This window comes from Sminthopsis crassicaudata, chromosome 3 (assembly GCF_048593235.1).
Source record: "Sminthopsis crassicaudata isolate SCR6 chromosome 3, ASM4859323v1, whole genome shotgun sequence".
Taxonomy (NCBI): Eukaryota; Metazoa; Chordata; class Mammalia; order Dasyuromorphia; family Dasyuridae; genus Sminthopsis; species Sminthopsis crassicaudata.
Window position 1 is genome coordinate 581082983 of NC_133619.1, and position 19605 is coordinate 581102587.

Genomic DNA, 19605 nt, shown 5'->3' on the forward strand with positions numbered 1-19605 from the left:
TAGGTTCTCCAATTTCTATATCTTTTCCTACATTCAGTTGTGTTCTAGGCTGTAGCATGTTATAAAGTAAAAAGATGGAAGAGATAAAAATTAATATAGATAGATCTAGAGAAGTACTAAATTGTAGAAAATGATAGAAATTATGTGAGGTTAATTAGGGAAGTCTACCAGAAGGGGTCTGATATTGATTGGAGTGTGACAGAAAAGAAAAGATATTCCTAATGTGTGCCTTAGAGGGTTTCAATGTGAGAATGAGGGGAAGTTTTCAAATCATATTAAAAACATAACTCATAGAAAATAGAGATGGGACCAAGACTAGGTGAAGAGGCTAAATAAAGTTCAAAAAGAAAAATTCATATTTTTCCTAAGAACTTCTCTTGGCCCCACTCCCATGAACCCACTGAAAAATCCTTAAAGAGCATGGGGTGGAGAAAAAACACCATATATAATAGAAATTATATTTGTATGTAAAAAAATTAGTTTTCTTAAATTAAAATCTGTTTTCTCTTGCTCCCCACCAACTGAATAACAAAAACAAAACCCCTGTAATAAATGTGCATAATCAACAAACAGTTTCCAAAAATATATTTTAATCTACTCCCTAATTCCTACTACCTCTTGGACAGAAAGTAGGTAGTATGTTTCATCATGAGTTCTCTGGAGAAATGGTTGGTTATTGTCTTTGTTAGAATTCTTAAATCTGGAACTTCCGGCCAAGATGGAGGAAAGGACATACACATCTATCTAAGCTCCATCTTGCTCTCAGAATGCTTTATTTCATGACAAGCCTCAGAATTAGTGCTTGACTGGAAAAAACCCAATAAAAAATTACCAACGAAAGACTCAGGGCTGGTTTAATTTTAGGAAAACTATTAGTATAATTGACCATATTAATAATCAAATTAATAAAAACCATATGATCATCTCAATAGATGCAGAAAAAGCATTTGATAAAATCCAACATCCATTCCTAATAACACTTAAGAGTATAGGAATAAAGGGACTTTTTCTTAAAATAGTCAGGAGCATATATTTAAAACCGTCAGTAAGCATCATATGTAATGGGAATAAACTGGAACCTTTCCCAGTTAGGTCAGGAGTGAAACAAGGTTGTCCACTATCCCCACTGTTATTCAATGTTGTATTAGAAACGCTAGCCTCGGCAATAAGAATTGAGAAAGAAATTAAAGGAATTAGAGTAGGTAATGAAGAAACCAAATTACCACTCTTTGCAGATGATATGATGGTATACTTAGAGAACCCCAGAGATTCTACTAAAAAGCTATTAGAAATAATTCAGAACTTTAGCAAAGTTGCAGGACACAAAATAAATCCACATAAATCCTCAGCATTTTTATGCATCACCAACAAAATGATAGGAAAAAATAATGAATGTTGGAGGGGATGCAGGAAAACTGGGACACTGATGCACTGTTGGTGGAATTGTAAATGAATCCAACCATTCTGGAGAGCAATCTGGAATTATGCCCAAAAAGTTATCAATCTGTGCATACCCTTTGATCCAGCATTGGATTGGAGATTGGTTGGGTAAATTGTGATATATGTGATGAGGAGTAAACTGAGGTTCTAAACCGAAATAGGTCAGTTCCTTTCAGGATGTCTAATTATCTCTCTCCTTCCCAAAGTCCCAACAGCCGGGTTCCATAGTGAATGAATTCGCTACTCAATGCTGTATCAAAACAAACTCTTTATTAATAGTAAAGGGATAGACAGGCATTTGGCCTCCAGGAAGGCCAAACTGCCTGGCAAGGGGATGCCAGTTGGCAGGCACAAGGCTGGTGTAGACCGAGTGCAAGGATTCCACTTTATAGACCTTCCTTTTATACATAATTAGGGTCATCAAAACATCGTTTTCACAGAGATGTTATCCAAGAAGTTCCGCAGATATTTGTAAATAAGACAGGAATTCTCTGTTGTTGTCTCCTTCCGCCTCTCCCAAAAAGGAATTTCCTGATAATTATTTTTATCTTTAACTATCTCTTTTTTTCGACCTTATCATATGAATGTTATGGAATATTATTGTCCTGTAAGAAATGACCAGCAGGATGAATACAGAGAGGCTTGGAGAGACTTGCATGAACTGATACTGAGTGAAATGAGCAGAACCAGGAGATCATTGTACACTTCAACAACAATATGATGTATTCTGATGGAAGTGGATATCTTCAACAAAGAGAAGACCTAATTCAGATCCAATTGATCAATGATGGACAGAATCAGCCACACCCAGAGAAGGAGCACTGGGAAATGAGTGCAAACTGTTAGCATTTTTGTTTTTCTTCCCAGGTTATTTTTACCTTCTGAATCCGATTGTTCCTGTGCAACAAGAGAACTGTTTGGTTCTGCACAATATATTGTATTTAGGATATAGTATAACATATTTAACATGTATAAGACTGCCATCTAGGGGAGAGGGTGGAGGGAGAGAAGGGAAAAATAGGAACAGAAGTGAATGCAAGAAATAATGTTGTAATACTATAATGAGGATATATTCTGATGGAAGTGGATATCTTCAACATAGAGAAGATCTAATTCAGTTCCAATTGATCAATGATGGACAGAATCAGCTACACCCAGAGAAGGAACACTGAGAAATGAGTGTAAACTGTTAGCATTTTTTTTGTTTTTCTCCCTAGGTTATTTTCCAAATCCAATTCTTCCTTTGCAACAACAACAACAACAACAACAAAATTCGATTCTGCACATATATATTGTACCTAGGATAACTATAAGATATTTAATATGTATGGGAATGCCTTCCATCTAGGGGAGGGGGTGGAGAGAAGGAAGGGAAAAATTCGGAACAGAAGGGAGTACAAGGGATAATATTGTAAAAAATTACCTATACATATGTACTGTCAAAAATGTTATAATTATAAAATTAATTTTAAAAAAAGAAATAATGTTGTAAAAAATTACCCATCCATATGTACTATCAATAAAAAGTTATTAAAAAAAAAAGAGAAAAAAGTATTCTTAAATCTTCTGAAGTTATCTGAGAATCCCCTGACTTCATTAAAGAATCAACTCAAACATGAGCTTCTGTAGAAAATCTTTTCTATTCATCCAAGATGCTAATGCCCTCTCTATAAGGTATCTTTCTCCTGATCTTTAGACATTTTTACATACCTAGTTATAGACATGCTACATGCTACATGAGACTGTGAATTCCATGAGGATGGGTATTATTTTGGCTTTTTTTTCGAACTCAAATTTAGCATGTGGCCTGACCTATAATAAGCACTGTACTCCTGGATCTCCTTGTTTCACTCAGCATCAGTTCATGTAAATCTTGCCAGGCCTTTCTAAAATCAGTTTGTTCATATTTTATAGAACAATAATATTCTATTGCTTTCCATACCATAGCTTATTTAGCCATTCCCCAATTAATGAGCATCTATTCACATTTCCATTCTTTGCCACTTTAAAAAGAGCCATGAAAACATTTTTGCACATGTGGGTCATTGCCCCTCCTTTATGATTTCCTTGGGATACAGACCCAGTAATGGCACTGCTAGATCAAAAGGAATGCACAGTTTTATGACCTTGTGGGCATAGCTTCAAATTGCTCTCCTGAATGGCTGGATCATTTCACAACTCCACCAACAATGCATTAGTGTCCCAGTTTTCCCATATCCTCTCCAACATTTATTATCTTTTCTTTTCATCTTAGTCTGAGAGATGTGAAGTGGTACCTCAAAACTGTTATACTTTGCATTTCTCTAATCAATAGTGATTTAGAACATTTTTTCATATGACTATAAATGGCTTTAATTTAACCTGGAAATTGTGTGTTCATATCCTTTGAGCATTATCAATTGGGGAATAAGTTGTATTCTTATAAATTTGACACAGTTCTTTATATATTTTAGAAAAGAGGCCTTTGTCAGAAACATTGGATGTAATTTTTTTTTTTCCTGAACTATGTACTTCCCTTTTAAGCTTGTTTTTCTTTTTCTTTGTTTTTTTTTTTTTTTTTTTTTGGCTGAGGAAATTGGGGTTAAGTAACTTGCCCAGAGTCACATAACCAGGAAGTGTTGTGTCTGAGGATAAATTTGAACTCAGGTCCTCCTGATTTCAGAGGTGGTGCTCTATCCACTGTGCCACTTAGCTGCCCTCTTCTCTTGGTTTTATTGTGCAGAAACTTTTTAATATAATCAAATTGTTCATTTTGCATTTCATAATGCTCTCTACTTCTTTGGTCATAAATTCCTCCTTTCTCCAAAGATCTGATAAGTAAATTAACCCTTGCTCTTCTAATTTGCTTATGGTATCACTCATTATGCCCAAATCATGTAGAAATGAGATGTACATCTATGCTAAGTTTCTGGCATATTATTTTCCAGTTTTTCCAGAATTTTTGTGAAATAGTTGTTATCTGAGAAGCTTTTTGGGTTTATCAAATACTAGATTACTATGGCCATTGATTCGTGTCATGTGTATCTGACCTGTTCCACTGATCTGCCACTGTATTTTTTAACCACATCTTAACCATCAAAACCATGGTTTTGATGACCACTGCTTTATAATGTTGTTTTAGATCTGGTACTGCTACACCACCATCCTTTGTAATTTTTTTCATTAATTATTTTGATATTCTTTATTTTTTGTTCTTCCAGATGAATTGTTATTATTTTTTCTAGCTGTATAAAATATTTTTTAAGCAGTTTGATTAGTATGGAACTGAACAAATAGATCAATTTAGGTAGAATTGTCACTTTTGTTATGTTAGCTCTGTTTATTCATGAGCCATTGATATGTTTCCAACTGTTTAGATCACACTTTATTTGTGTGATAAGTGTTTTGGGGTTGTATTCATATGAAGTGTTTTGAAATTGTATTCATATATTTCCTGGGTTTGTCTTGGCAGGAAGACACCCAAATATTTTGTTTTGTCTACAACTATTTTTAAATGTAATTTCTCTTTCTATCTCTTGCTGCTGAGCTTTGTCAGCAATATATAGAAATGCTGATGATTTGCTAAAGCTGTTAATTGTTTCAAGTAGGTTTTTGGGTGATTCTTTAAGATTCTCTAAATATATCATCATATCATATACCGTGTGATAATTTTATCTCCTTGTTGCCTATTCCAATTCCTTTCATTTCTCTTTCTTTTCTTATTGCTAAAGCCAACATTTCTGGTATGATATTAGATAATAGTGGTAATAATGGATTGATAGAGGTAAATTAAGTGAAAGACATATCTCTCTGAGTGCAAGAAAACAGACTGAATATGAAAAAGATTTAAGGTAAAAGCTAATTTGTTTTCTATGGAGCAGATTTTTCAGAAAGTACAGTGGAATAATGAATAGAATGGTACACTGGGAAAACTTTAGATTGAGGGGATTGATATTAATAAGGGAGCAATCCCTAGTTAGTGGGGAATAAAGAACATGATTTGATCAAGGATAACTATGGGTGAGAATCACTGAAATAGGAAAGGTGTAATAGGGTGGAAGTATGGTAAATATTAAATAGGTTATTAAATTCCCTAGAGGTTCAGTCTCTGGAGATGATTCCCAGAGCATCAATCTGATCAGTGTAGCTGGAGAGATAAGGAATAATTTTTCCTCTGTGGCACTGTACTTTAAATTAAATATGTAATTGTCAGTGGAACTTGCATATCCAAATTGTGTTTGAGCTCACGATTTTATATTTTCTCCCCTTCAGACATATGCTCTGTTTATTTCTAATTTTATTCTAATTGCCATCTATATTTTAAAGCATTTGGGGATACATAGAGAATGATTTTCAAGGATGATAACATTTTTAAAATCATATTTTGTTGATTTTTTTTTTTGGTTTGTACATTAACCCTGGAAGATATTGGATATCACCTGAACTTCAAGCTAGTAATAGTGTAACACTAGCCTAAAAGGTATATAGATCCTTGCTCTCAAATTAATAAATGGAAATTGCAAAGCATGTCTTCCACCTGGCCTTGGATATTTATTCACGCTCTCCGTATTCACTGGAGCTAGACTCCAATACTCCCACACTCTGTCAGAGAGTTTTTCTATATAATAAATAATATTTATTATGGAGACGAAAAAATTGGAAAAGGAAAAAGCGTTGAGGTTGAGAAGGGGGACCCCAAAAATCCCAGCCCGGTGTCATGAGGAGTCTCAAAAGAATTTGAAGGCTTGAATCCATCTCCTAGTTAAGGGGCAAAGTTTATTAAAAGCACTGTGACGCCATTACTGAACAGATTGAATTCTAAGCAAAGGTAAGAATCCAGCAAAGAGAATGAAGCAAGGAAACACTTATACAACTTTCATATGACCCAGTGTGAGGGTAGGAAGTAGTCTCTACATGAATTAAGGGTGGTCTTCAGATAGACTGGGTGTGCTCAGTTTCCTGAGGCAGATTCCAAAGCCAGAAGACTAAGGACTCATTAGTACAGACCCCAAGGTCAGGGGACCCCAAAATCACATTAATGAGGGAAAGGAAAGGAGGAACCCCATTTCTCGGCGCATAGATAATCCCATGAGGTGCAGTGTCCCCTGTAAAATGAATTTACAGGCCTGAAAACCTAGATTGAAAAATAAAAAGTTTATTGTAGGAATTTGGAAGTAAAGCTCAGTTAGAAAGACACCAGGGCCAAAGGTGGCCGTTGGCAGGCAGGGACCCTTACATGGCTGGAAGGATACCATGTGTTGGCTGGGAGGGCTCCTGCAATGAGAGCGTTCCAGCTTGTTTCTTTTATACCCAAAAGATGATGGGCGGTACCCAGTTCTGGCGGGCTTTTAAGCTAGCTCAGATCAGGTGAGGGCTGGGGAAAGCTAAGTTGAGAGTGGGGGCTGGGCCCGGATATTCAAAGGGTGCCTTTGACCAGGATTTGTGAATATATATATATATATATATATATATATAAAAAAAAAAAAAAAAAAAAAAAAAAAAAAAAATATATATATATATATATATATATATATATATATATATATATATATATATATATATATATATGCAGTGTTACATTTCCATTGGCTTCCCACCTCTCCTATAAAGTTTTCTCCTTTTCTATTGGCCCATTCAAACATAGCTTCCACATTAAGAAAGATCCATGGCGACTTGAAAAATTCCTTTTCGAGAAATAGAACTGAAGTGGGAAAAGACTGAGATTTCAGTCAAGAGCAGCTATTTTAGGCTTCTCCAGAGATATTTAGGAGTTACTGGCTGAGCTTTTCAGGGGTCTGATCAGTCTCTGTGCTGACTATGTTGTGGTTGTGGTGCATGTACCACGAAGCAGACAGGAAACATGATACGTTGGACACCTGGAGCTGCTCTAACTGCTGGGTTATTGGCAGTAAGAATAGGTTTGGGGGCCAGAGAAATTATTTTTCATTAATTTATTAATTAATAATTAATTTATTGATCCATGATTTAGATAGGAACCTGGAATATACTTTCATGATCAAGTTTCCTGATATTGGTTCTCATTTGAGAAAGTCAAGTTACCACTTGAACCAGGAGATGAACAGCAGTAGATAAAACAGAAGTTGGCAGGGGAAATTCTGATGTCTAGGAAGGGGCTCTGAGAGAGGTAGGATTAACTTGATGAGCACAGGAGCACAAAATGCCTGGTCAGTGCCAGAGTTTGCTTAGTTCTTATAAATTATCCATTTCAGGCCTTGAGGGTATCCACTGAGATGAGCTCAGTTTGGATTCTTCTTGAACCAGTCCCTAGTGATTTACCTAGACTTGGCCCAATGATTTCTACCCTATGAATGCACTTGGAGAGGGAAAAGTTAGTGTCCAAGTCACTTTGAATGGCTGAAATGAGCCTGGGCAATGGTTATTGGCTTTTCTTTGCCTGCAATATAAGTAAAGGACTTCTCTATTAACTAGTGGCAAACTGTTCCCCCTTCCTCTACTCCCTGATCTTTGGTCACTGTGGAGGGTATGACTTCATTATATAACTCTTCTGCAGAGTAGGTTAAACCCAGCTTCTAAATTGAAAAAGTGAAGGTAACCACTGTTACCTTTTTTCTAGGACTATCTTATTTCTAGGAAGGGAAGAAATTGATGATGGATCATTTGAGGAGATGGTAGAATCAAATGATTTCACAATTTGAACAAAATATGGTGAAAGGAAAAAATATAATTATTATTGCATTGGTATTACTTTAAAGTTTTTTCAGCATTAAGAAAGCCTTTCTTTCTATTATTGCTTAAAGCTACTCTTAGAGATGTAAACAACCTACTGCAGAAACTTGCCTTATAGTACTTTTCCTCCTCTCAAAAAAATCAAGTTCAGGTATGTGAATACCTCCTGCTTAAGGAAGTGTTTGCCTAACGCAGTGTAGTATGGTGGAAAGAATCTTAGAGCCAACTCAAATACAGAGGAACTGGGTTTGAATATAACTGCCATTTACCTCTGATCTTCAGCAAGTAATCCAAATCTTTTGCCTCTCAGTATTCTCATCAGTAAAATGAGGTGGTTGGTCTAGATTGGCTTCAATTTTTTTTTTTCTGATCTCTAGGACTTCAAATCTCTTCCAGACTGCCTCTCCCCACTGAGTCTTGGGTCCTTTTAGCCTCCCAGAGAATGGGCTTGTGGGTACTCCAAAGGTGTAAACTCCTTTTAAAGGTGTGAACTCTAAGCTAGAGAATTGTTAAGTACCGACTTAGCACCTAGTAAGGAACCTAACACATAATCATATTGATTAAGGTCCTGGAATTAGTATTATAGAAAACTTCCTACTGCTTCCTCCTAGTTTCTTGGGTCAAATTAATATAATCTTGGATCCATGCAGTTGGAGAAAGGAGATTTATTTTAGACCTTTAAGAATATGGAATGAGTCCATGGATCCATGTACAAAAAAGTTAAAAATCTCTGATCTCTATTATCACTCAATCTTTATCAGCTCCTCATAGGTTCAATAATCATCTCTTATTAAGATGATTCCCAGATCATACACACACCTTAACCTCTCTGTGGAGCTTCCTTTGTATCACAAACTGCCTCTTAGACAACTCATATGGGACGTTAACTAGGTATCCAAATGCAACATTTCTAAACCAAAGGCATTATATTCCTTCCAACTCTGCTCTTTAAAATTCCCTGTTACTGTCAAGGGCACCACCATCCCCCTAATCACCCAGGCTTATAACATCAGTATCATTTTCATCACCTCACTTAGATTTATTCCTGATATCTAAACTGTTGCCAAGTCTTGTCACTTCTACCTTCAAAACATCCAGTTCTCATGCATGTCCTTTCTCTGCACAAACACATCTCTGTAAGTATTTACTACCTCATACCTGGACAATTGCAGTAATCTTTTTTTTTTTTTTTTTTTTTTTTTTTTTTTTTTTTTTGCTGAGGCATTTGGGGCTAAGTGACTTGCCCAGGGTCACACAGCTAGGAAGTGTTATGTGTCTCAGGTCAAATTTGAACTCAGGTCCTGCTGACTTCAGGGCTGGTGCTCTATCCACTCCTCCACCTAGCTGCCCCCTGCAGTAATCTTTTTGGTCTCCCTGTCTTGACACTTCCTCACTCAATTCCAGTTTTTTTAATTCAACTAACAAACTCATTTTCCTAATGTACAATTTTGATTCCCCTGCTCAAAAAAACAAAAAACTAGGAGTTCTTTAATATTTCCAAGATTAAACATGCAATTCCCGGATCCCCCATTCTTCACCTTCCCTCAGAGCTTCCTTATCAATTGACATATTCTCTGTATTCTAGATAAACATGGCTGTTTGAATAATCTCATTAGCATGTGAGTTTTTTCTTCTGAGGGACCACGTTTTTTGCCTTTGTATCCCTAGCACTTAGCTCTCTGCCTGGTATGTAGTAAGTGTTTAATAAATGCTTGTTGCCTGCCTACTGAGTGCACAAGTAGGTCCTACGTCAAGGAAACCAACTGGAGCTGGATTGCTCCAGTACTCTTGGATGCTGATTCAGTATGTCCTTAAGACTTCATTTATAACTAGTTTCTCCAGACATATGTCACTGCATCAGAATCAAATTTGATTTGATCTAAATAGTTATCATCCGTTCTACTCGAAGAGGACCAAAAATGACCTCACTATGTTAGAGCTGAGGAACAGTGTGTCTGACTGTAGCTGTTGTCATTGTTCAGTCCTTTCAGTCCTGCCCCATTCTTCATGACCCCATTTGCTGCCTCCTAGTTCTCAAAGATGTCTGATATCTCAGTCTAGTTGGCTAATTCTTCACCAAAAGTACCCTGACCCTTAACCCAGTGCTTGGCACAAAGTAAATGTAAAATAAATCTTGTTGGCTGACTAGCTAATCCCTCCAAGACTTGAGCTGCATCCATTCTCCTAGCTAAGATAGTCAAGATCAACATAAGCTTGGGTCAGAAACAATTCCCTTTGTAATGCCAGAGAAACTGAAGCAAGACAGAGATTGGTTTTTAATCTTTTAATGTAGAGAGTTTAATAAACTAGCCGATGAATGGGACTACCATCCAAATCATTCGGTCTGGAGTGACTGAGGAATGTTTATATAGGATTGTTTGACCTCTGAAAAATCCTTTTGTTCCCCCTCACCAATCACCACCCTTCAGTTCTTGGTAACTCTCTCATCTCTCAAGTTAGCACCTCATTTAATTAATATTTAACCCTGAAACTCGTTTAGTACTTAAAGTACTTTAATGTTATCCCTTCTCAGAAATATTAAAGAGGGAGTTTATACCCTTGATCAATTAATCAACTGGTCTCCTAAGCACCTACTTAATCATACATTTAAAGTGTAAGCTTATTTAGCTTAAGAAAGATTCCAATCTTCCAGCTTTGAAGAGAGCCTTTTGCCACATTATCACACATGCTATTGAAGGGATGACAAAAGAATCCCATTTTCTGAGTGGGCCAAACAAGGCCCAAATTCCACTTTTTAAGAACTTTGGATTAATCAACTATTATCTACTAAGAAGGGGTCAAAGTCTCATCAGAAGCCTCAGACCCTGGAGCATAAAACATGCAGAGCTGCCATGATATCAAGAACCAACAGTTGAAGAAACAAATAGGAATAGTACCCTCCCCAGGGTCAGGAATCCTCCTGGACCGGGTGTTGGTGGGGTTAACTGGTTTCTGCTGTTGACTATAGGATTCAGATTAAGGAAATGAAACACCATTTGCCCTGAAGGCAATAATAGCAAAAGTGAATGTGAATGAACAAGGTGCTGTATTTTCTATGACTTAGAAAATTCTATCTCCATTTTATGGATGAATATTCAGTGGTGCTTATTTTCCCCATCCCTCTCCCAGACAGGATCCAAAACATACTGAAAGATAACACTTGAGACTAAAGGTCCTTTGTGTAATTTCATTTAAACAACAACCCTTTGAGGTAGGTGCTCTCATTCCCTTTTAAAGGATAGGAGGCTGAAGGAGGAACTTAAATTTCTCACCCATATTCTCACAGTTCATATGTGTCAAAAGCAATATTGGAATTCAAGGAGTCCTGATGCAAGACCAGCACCTCCCAGGGAATTTTCACTGTTTAATATTACCTGTTGAACCACATGTAAATATATAATGATTTAAATGTAAAACTACTGTTTACACTGACATTTTTTTCTCAATATTATTTTATTTTTCCAAAAACATGTAAAGATATTTTAACACTCATTTTGATAAAACTTTATATTCCAATTTTTTCCTCCCTTCCTTATCTCTTTTCTCCCTCAAACAGAAAGCAATTTGATACAGAAAGCACTCCTTCTAAACATATTTCCATAATGTTGTGCTGTCTCCCACTATTGTGACCTGTTAACCTGACTTGTGTTTTTTCAGCCACTAAATCCCATAATCTTATGGTTGTGTCATAGCTTCCTGTCATGATCTGTGGTTCTGCAGTTTTGACACTTTACAGTAGCCAGTGTTTGTATGTCAGTCTGCATTGTTTTCCCTGTATCTCTTATTACTGCAACAATCAGGATTTCCTTTCCAACCTCAAGACTGAAGGGTCATCATCCCCAATCACTTTTTTGTTCTCGGTTGGTTGTTACACTAGCTCCTCAATTTGACTAAATTTATAGTTGTAGGAACTGATTGATCACTATTTTTGTTCAATACCTTAACATAATCCAGTAAATCAGCAAAGAATTTATAGCTACCCTTAATGACACAGAAGACAATCATGTGATGATCTCCCATCTCTTTAAGCACATTTTCCTGCCAAAAGTTTGGTCCTATTCAAGATTAGCCCCGGAAGAATGAATACTTCTCTTCCAGAGCTTAATGCTTAGAAATGCAAAATAAGTCTAGGTGGTGACCTGGTTTGTCATCTTCAATAATGATGCTGGGGCTGAAGTTGGCTATGTTGGTGCCTGAAGCTCCATTATGACAGTTAGGCTGAGTAGGAAGGGAACGGAGGAAAGGAGAGGAGATGGTTAGGAAGAAGAGGAAATGGAGACACTGCCCGAATAAGCAAAGGAGCTACTGTGAGGTTACTTACAGAGAGGAGGATTGGAATCTGAGTAACTGGGTGGGAAATAGCAATATGGGCCTGGCTTTGTTTGCCTGCAAAATCAGGGAGTATTAGTTAATGATTTCCCTTTTATCTAATAATCAGAATGTTCTCTCCTCTTTCACTCCTTAACTAGATTCTGGGAGGAGGATCACTTTTTTATGTAGCTTTTCTCTGGGTTATCTCAAATATAGCTTGTAGATTGAGAAAGTGAAGACAAGTACATTTCTTTTACTAAGCGATGGAATAGGAAAGGAAAGAAATTCGAGGAGAGGATAGAGACAAGTGGGGTCAAAATGTGAACAAAATTATGTGGGGAATGTCATGGCAAAAAGGAACAAAATATAATTATTATTTTTCCATTGCTATTATGTGGGACAAATTAACTAATCACAGACAGCATTTATTTAGTCCCTGCAGGGAGAGGCCCAAGCACACCTGGGAGATATCTCAGTTCCCAACATGTGCTCATCAACCTGACAAGCTGGAAGCAGAACACCTGGTTAAATAGCAAAAGAGCCTTTTCATTGGTCATAGTGGTTCTCAAACTACAGCCCTTGGGCCAGATGCACCAGCTAAGGACATTTAGGCCGAGGCCTGGTTATGGCAAATGGGCTGAGGGGCGGAGACAGAGTGTGAGTTTTTGTTTTTACTATAGTCCGGCCCTGCCACAGTCTGAGGGACAGGGAACTGGCCCCCTATTTAAAAAGTTTGAGGACCACTGGTAGACTAACAGGAAGTAACCATCATTGACCAATGGTCACCAATGCTGTCTGCTTCCTGTGGGTCACATCACTTCCTGTCACTGATGTATGGTTTTGGCCTTTAGAGACCTCTAGGCCTAGAGATCATGTGACTTTCTGCAACCTGGGCCCAAGAGATCTTCCAGCTCTGCAGACCCCTGGGACTAGGGATCACGTGACTTAGGCCTAGTCTCATAAGACTTGCGAAAACTTCACCCAGTCAGTCTCATTCACTGTAAATCTGTTAGAGGCAGTTAAGTGGAACAAGTAAACAGATCACTGGGCCTGAAGTCAGGAAGGTGGAGTTCAGATCTGACTTCAGACTTCTTAGCTGTAGGAATATGGGCAACTTGCCTTAGTATTTCATCTGTAAAATGAGCCCAAGAAGAATATGGCAAACTACTTCAATGTCTTTGCCAAGAAAATCCCATCTGGGGTTATTATGAAGAGTCAGACGTGACTGAACAACAACAATGACTTAGGACCCCCAATTGTCATTTCCCAAATGACATTTTCTATCCCACGATGGTAAGGGACCGCTTCTTTAATCTGACAACATGAAGAGGTAGTTGCTACTGTTATCCCCATTTTTTAGTTAAAGGAACTGAGGCAGTCTGAGGGTCATAGAACTGGCAAATAGGAGATTTGAATAGTAGTATTTTTTAACTCCAAATTAAATGTGACTGAAACTGCCAATCAGTTGTACTGGCACATCCAAATTAGACGTATAAACCTCAAAACTTTAAATATTCTCCCTTTCTTGATGTAGCTTCACTCCATTCCCGGTTTTAAACTAGCATTCAGAGTAAACAGAACAGACACATATTTGAATTATCAGCCATATTTTGAAATATCTTATGTTTTCAGAGAAAATGGCCAAAAAATACTTACAAAAATAGTAGTCTTGTTAAAGTAAATTTTTATTGATATATTTGTTTTTTTCATAATTAGAATTTTCCCCAATATTTCTCCCCCATCCTTAAGATAAGGATGATAGAGGGGCATTCCACATACAAATAAAATTTGTTGCAAAGCTGAAAAATGGAAAAAATCAGCTGAAATGATTAACACATTCAAAATATTCAATGTTCCATACCAATTGTACCACCTCTGTAAAGAAATGGGGTAAAAGTGTCTTCTTATATTTTTTTTTTTGGGTCCTTGTTTGTTCATATCAAATGGCAGTGGATCTTGAAAAATTCCTTCTTTAAGAAGAATAAGTAAAGAGAGCAACAGGTGAGAAAAGCTTCTTCAGGCTTCTCCAGACTTGATGGAAAGGCAGGTTGGGCTTTGGTTAGTAGTTAAGAGCAGGGTTCAAAAACCAATCCTTATCAGTCTATTTGTACAAATCTGGGGATATATGCATGGATTTCATGGTGGTATTTTTTGCATTATGCTTCTAGAGGGTGCTGGGAGTGATTGCCATAGGATCAGAAGAATGGCGAGCATCAAAAGAGCCAGGATCAAATTGAGAAAAAGTTTGCTCATGAAGTAGCAACAATTGGAGTGGATTTCTGGGAGTGATGGGGTGGAATTTATCTCCACAGAGTAGTCCGGTGTTTGGTTTTCTTCATATGCCACTGTCAGAGTCCAAAGAGCTTTTGTTTCTGGTTGAAGAGTATCCATTGAAATGAGCTAGATTTGGGCTCTTCTTATATAAGTCCTTAGAGTGATGTGTCTGATCCGGAGGCAATAATTTTTATTTCACCAGTTATACCTGGAGAAGAAAAAATTAACATCAAAGTAGCTTTGATTGGCCAAAATGGCGATATGGACCCAGGCACTTGCATTTCACCCCAGTGCTATTTTGGCTGTTGCACTATCTTAAGAGGCTGTTCCATCTTAATTATTTCCCTTTTATCTTACAAGCCAGACTCTTACTAGAGTACCCTTTGGTGCTTGATCACAGATAAAGGGATCGTTTTTTCTTAATTTTTTTTTCTTGTGGGTTAGTTCAAATATAAATAACAGATAAGAGGGGGCAACCTCTGATTTTCCTTTTTCCAGGAGCTCATTGGTATAGAATTCACTTTATTGGTAGAGATGAATATTCTACCATGTATAACTAGACTCTGTAAGATTGGCAAGATTAAAAAGACAAATTCATAAGGCAACTGGATGGTGCAGTAGATAGATCCTGACATCTAGAGTCAAAGACCAGAGTTCAAATCCAGCCATAGACACTACTAGCTATGTTATCCTAGGAAAATTATTTAACCTTGTTGACCTCAGTTTTCTCATGTGCAAAATTATTTGGAGAAGGAAATAATGTTGTGTAACAGTTCCCTTTTATTGTCCTGCTTCAGTTTCCACAAAGTGTCCTGCCTCAGTTTCCCCAATTGTTCCGCCTCAATCCCTGTAGTTGCAAACCCTGCCTCTGGTTCCTTAAGACTGATATAATTCAGGGCTACTTTTTCTACAGTTACAAATTGTCAATGTGTAAACTCAAGATAAAGGGGAGTTCAGACTTCCTGGCTCCTAACTCCTCCTAAGTCATCAAGAATTTATGGTCCTTCCCCTTACCCTGTAAGAACCACATTGATAGTCTGTTATGCTCTCAGTGTTCTGATTCTGCCCCTGCCTCAGTCTACCCCTATGGTTGAGTTGTGTGTATATATACATCATGGGAAGCACAATCTCTCCCTCTCAGAAATCCAAATAAAATATTAAAAACTCTCTAATCTCTATCTTGCCTCAGTTACTCTGGCATTACAATAACAAACTACTCCTGAACAAAACCTCCAGGCTTATTCATGTCCCTCTCCCCACCTTGCTATATTAGACTGAGATCTTCCCTTTGGGAAAGGTCACTTTCTTGGTTGAGAGGTATTTCCTAACTGCCAATTAGAAGAGAATCTCTAATATCTAGTTCTATATTCTCTTTTGGATACCTTTTCTGATTTCTGTTTGGAGACCAATTTGAATAAATGGATTTTCTTGGTTAAGTGCTGTGTGTGTCCATTGTGGAATTGGTAGATGATGGGAAAGGGATCCAGCCTGGATATAAAACTTGGGGTCCTTTCTCTTCTCTCTACAATAATAAGACAGTGATCAGGAGTTAGATAGAAACTTAACCCACTGCCTGGCATATAGTAAACACTTAATAGGTGCCTCCTGCCTGCCTGCCTGCCTGCCTGCCTACTGAGTCTACAAGTAGAACTTGCCAAGGAAAGCAATTGGTGCTGGATCGCTCCAGTGCTTTTGGATCCTGGCTCAGAACCTTCCCATGAATTCAACTACACCCAATCTCCCCAGCCAAGACAGTTCATACCAATGCATCACCTGCATCACAATCAAGACAGTCCTCCCTTTGAGTTGGTCTGATCTAACTTTAATACCAACCCCAACCTGAAGACTTAATGCTAGTCTCCAAGTCTCATCACATTTGATCCTGACAATCTGCCTGAAATAAGATATTACAATTATTAAAATGTCTGTAATTTACAGATGAGCAAATTGAAGTTTAGATAGAATAAGAACTTGATCATGATCATGATCAAGTCACAGGCTCTGGTGCAAACCCCTCAAAGTCCCCTCAAAACCCAGCTCTCTCTCCCAGATCTGCAAGAAAAGGGGCATTTCCCCAGAAGTAAACCTACCTTTGATATCTTGCTGGATTTCTCAGTAAGAAGCACAGATTCAGCTGGAGCCCAGGCTTAGAGGAACTACTTCTCAACCTGAATCAGTACTGGCCTTTTATATTCCTTTTCTTCCCAAGGTGTAAATTCCAATTTCAACAGGATTGGTGTAGTAGAGAAATCCCTTTGTTCTCCCTAACCAATCACCATCCCTCAATACTAAATTAGCTCTTCACTTAGCTCCTCATTTAATTATGTTACTTCTGAAACACTAAAGAACAGAAACAATGAAAAAAGAGTTTACTTTCCGGAGGAATTGGATTATTTCCTAAGCACCTACTAAGTACAGATTACTTAAAGAGGGGCTCCAATCTTGGCAATGAAGAGAATTGATCCTGGCCAAATTACTCAGTTTTTGTTTCTCTTAATTTTAAAATGAGAATAACAGAACCTATTTTAGCAGAGCTGTTATGAAAATGAAATGGGATCATACTTTTAAAGTGCTTAGTACAAATGCTGGCATGTAACAGGTGCTAAGTAAATCTTTATTCTGGAAAAGACAGAAGGCAAACTGTTAGGGCCACCTCTCCTATTCCCCAGGAAAAGATGTAAGACCCAGGGAACTTAGTCCCACCGATGGGGAACACTCAGGAACTAAGGGAAGTACTGATGACTTTGCCTGATCCGGCCTATTACCTGTTCCCCTCAGTTGGATCAGTAGGATCCAACCACTGCAGGAATGGAAAAGACCATTTTTATTGAGCTTTGAAAGTAGGAACTTTAAGATTAGATGCAGCTGGGGAATGTCGGTTGGCCTTGTGCTAGGGCTGATCACAGAAGTTTATTGCAACATCCAAGGTAAAAGCAATTTGAAAGCAATCAGGTTATGATTCAAAGATTACTTTTATAGACAACTGTTCATCAGGAGAGCAAGACAATCCTGATGGGCACACTTTTCCAAAGGAGATAACCTAGTGTCATCTCAGATTAATTTACAATGACATTTTTAAAAGGAATCAAAGCACATGCTGCTGTCCTTTCCTAGACCCTTGTCATGTACAGACTGCCCTATGTTTAGATTTGTAATTGAATTTGCAAGCATTTTGGCCACCCCTTATTAGAGGGATGTCGCATATAGCTAGGGGAAAAATATTGGAATTTGTGGTTCACTCAAAGTAGATTTTTTGCCCAGTGTAAGGGCCTCAGCAGAGCAGCTAGGTGTTGAGGTAGATAGAGCACTGGGCCTGGTAGATTTATCTTCTCCAGTTTAAATCTGGTCTCAAATACTTAGTAGCTGTGTGACACTGAGAAAGTCATTCACCTTGTTTGCCTCAGTTTCTCACTTGTAAAATGAGCTGGAGAAGGAAATAGCAAACCATTTCAGAATTTTTGCCAAGAAAACTCCAAATGGGGTCATATAGAGTCAAACTGGAAAAAAAAATTCTAAACAAGAACAATCTCTCATATTAGACAAGCAGCTGTTTGCTGGAAAATAAATGAGGAGGTGGGCTGAGAGCACTCAACTCCTGAGTACTTCATCATGGGTCTTAGTGAGGGAGGGAGAAAGGAAATCAGGTGAGTGAAAAGGGTCTGAAAAATGATTCAATCTGATCTTCATCTCTGTATCTTTCCTCTTTCTCAATCTTATCCTAGCATTATCCTATTATCACTTAAATCCAATTTACTGGCAAATCATGACATCAGCTTGGTCCTCTTCAAGAAGGACAATCAACTTCATGAATAGGGACTGCCTCATTGAAAATCAAACAGCTGTGAATAAGGAGTTTTCTTTTTTTAAATAGAATCTTATTGATATATTTTGTGTTTTTTCACCATTAGTTTTTCCAGCATTCTTCCCAAATCCTCTCCTAGAGGACCATTTTATATAACATTTATTACAGTGAGGGGCATGGGGGGGAGGGAATGGGAAGAGGGAAAACTCAATAAAAGTGATCAATACATTGAAAAAAAAAAACTGCAAAAATATGCCATGTCCCACCCCCTTGTACCTCTGCAAAGGGAGACAGTTGGGAATGTTTTCTCACATCTCTATGCTTGTTACTTGCAATTGCATTTGCTCTTGATTTCTTGCCATTTACTTTGTCATATTGTCTCAAGAAGAGTAGGCCCAACAGCCTGGGTAGCTTCCCTACATAGCTGATATTTCCCTTGACCAGTTCTCCCTTAGGGAAAGGGAAAATAAATCTGAATCCCAGGATCTATCCATCCCCCAAAGTACTGGAAGTTAATCTTCAAAGGAATCATACCAACAATTCTTTTAAAGCAAAAGATTACTAGTAAGCTGTAGAATTTCTGTCCATGGCTCCCTGGAGTTTACTTCTGCCATTAGGAAGTGGCAACAGATTTCAATCCATATTGGAAAATCTGAGCTTCCCAGTTGGGAAACTCCCAGTAGGACTCCTGGGATGAGGGTGGGATAAATATGACCTCAGGGGCAGAAGATTCATGGTGGCCAAGAGGGGACCTGGTCATTCTTGTTGCTGGTGAAGGCTGCCTTGGTTGAAGTGGTGTCTGGTCAAGTAGAAACTATTTACGATGGAATCTCTGGGCCGGTGACTAATTGGCTAATCAGGTCTCCTGTTCTTCCTCCTAGGTGTTGAATTGTGAGCTGGCAAGGGAAGTCAGGGGACTGAGGAGCTCTCATTTCTGGGATCTACATTGGTGTGGCAAATGACACCAATAGATATGGAGTAGTTCCAACTACAGGAGCTATGGTGATATTGGGTAAGAAATTCCTCCTCCCTCCCCCCATAGCTTTTGTCCTTTTGTATCTATTATCTGAGTTGGCATGAAGGGGATGGAC

At 37.9% G+C, this 19605-nt stretch overlaps 1 long non-coding RNA gene across 1 annotated transcript; it reads right to left on the bottom strand.

The window, feature by feature from the left end:
- Positions 1-14169: 14169 nt before the first annotated feature.
- Positions 14170-17553, bottom strand: LOC141563630 (uncharacterized). The gene is made up of 3 exons (XR_012488473.1): positions 16803-17553; positions 16095-16234; positions 14170-14920 (listed from the first exon to the last, which is right to left on the bottom strand). It is a non-coding gene; the product is annotated as an uncharacterized LOC141563630 (long non-coding RNA).
- Between the last annotated feature and the right edge of the window lie 2052 nt (positions 17554-19605).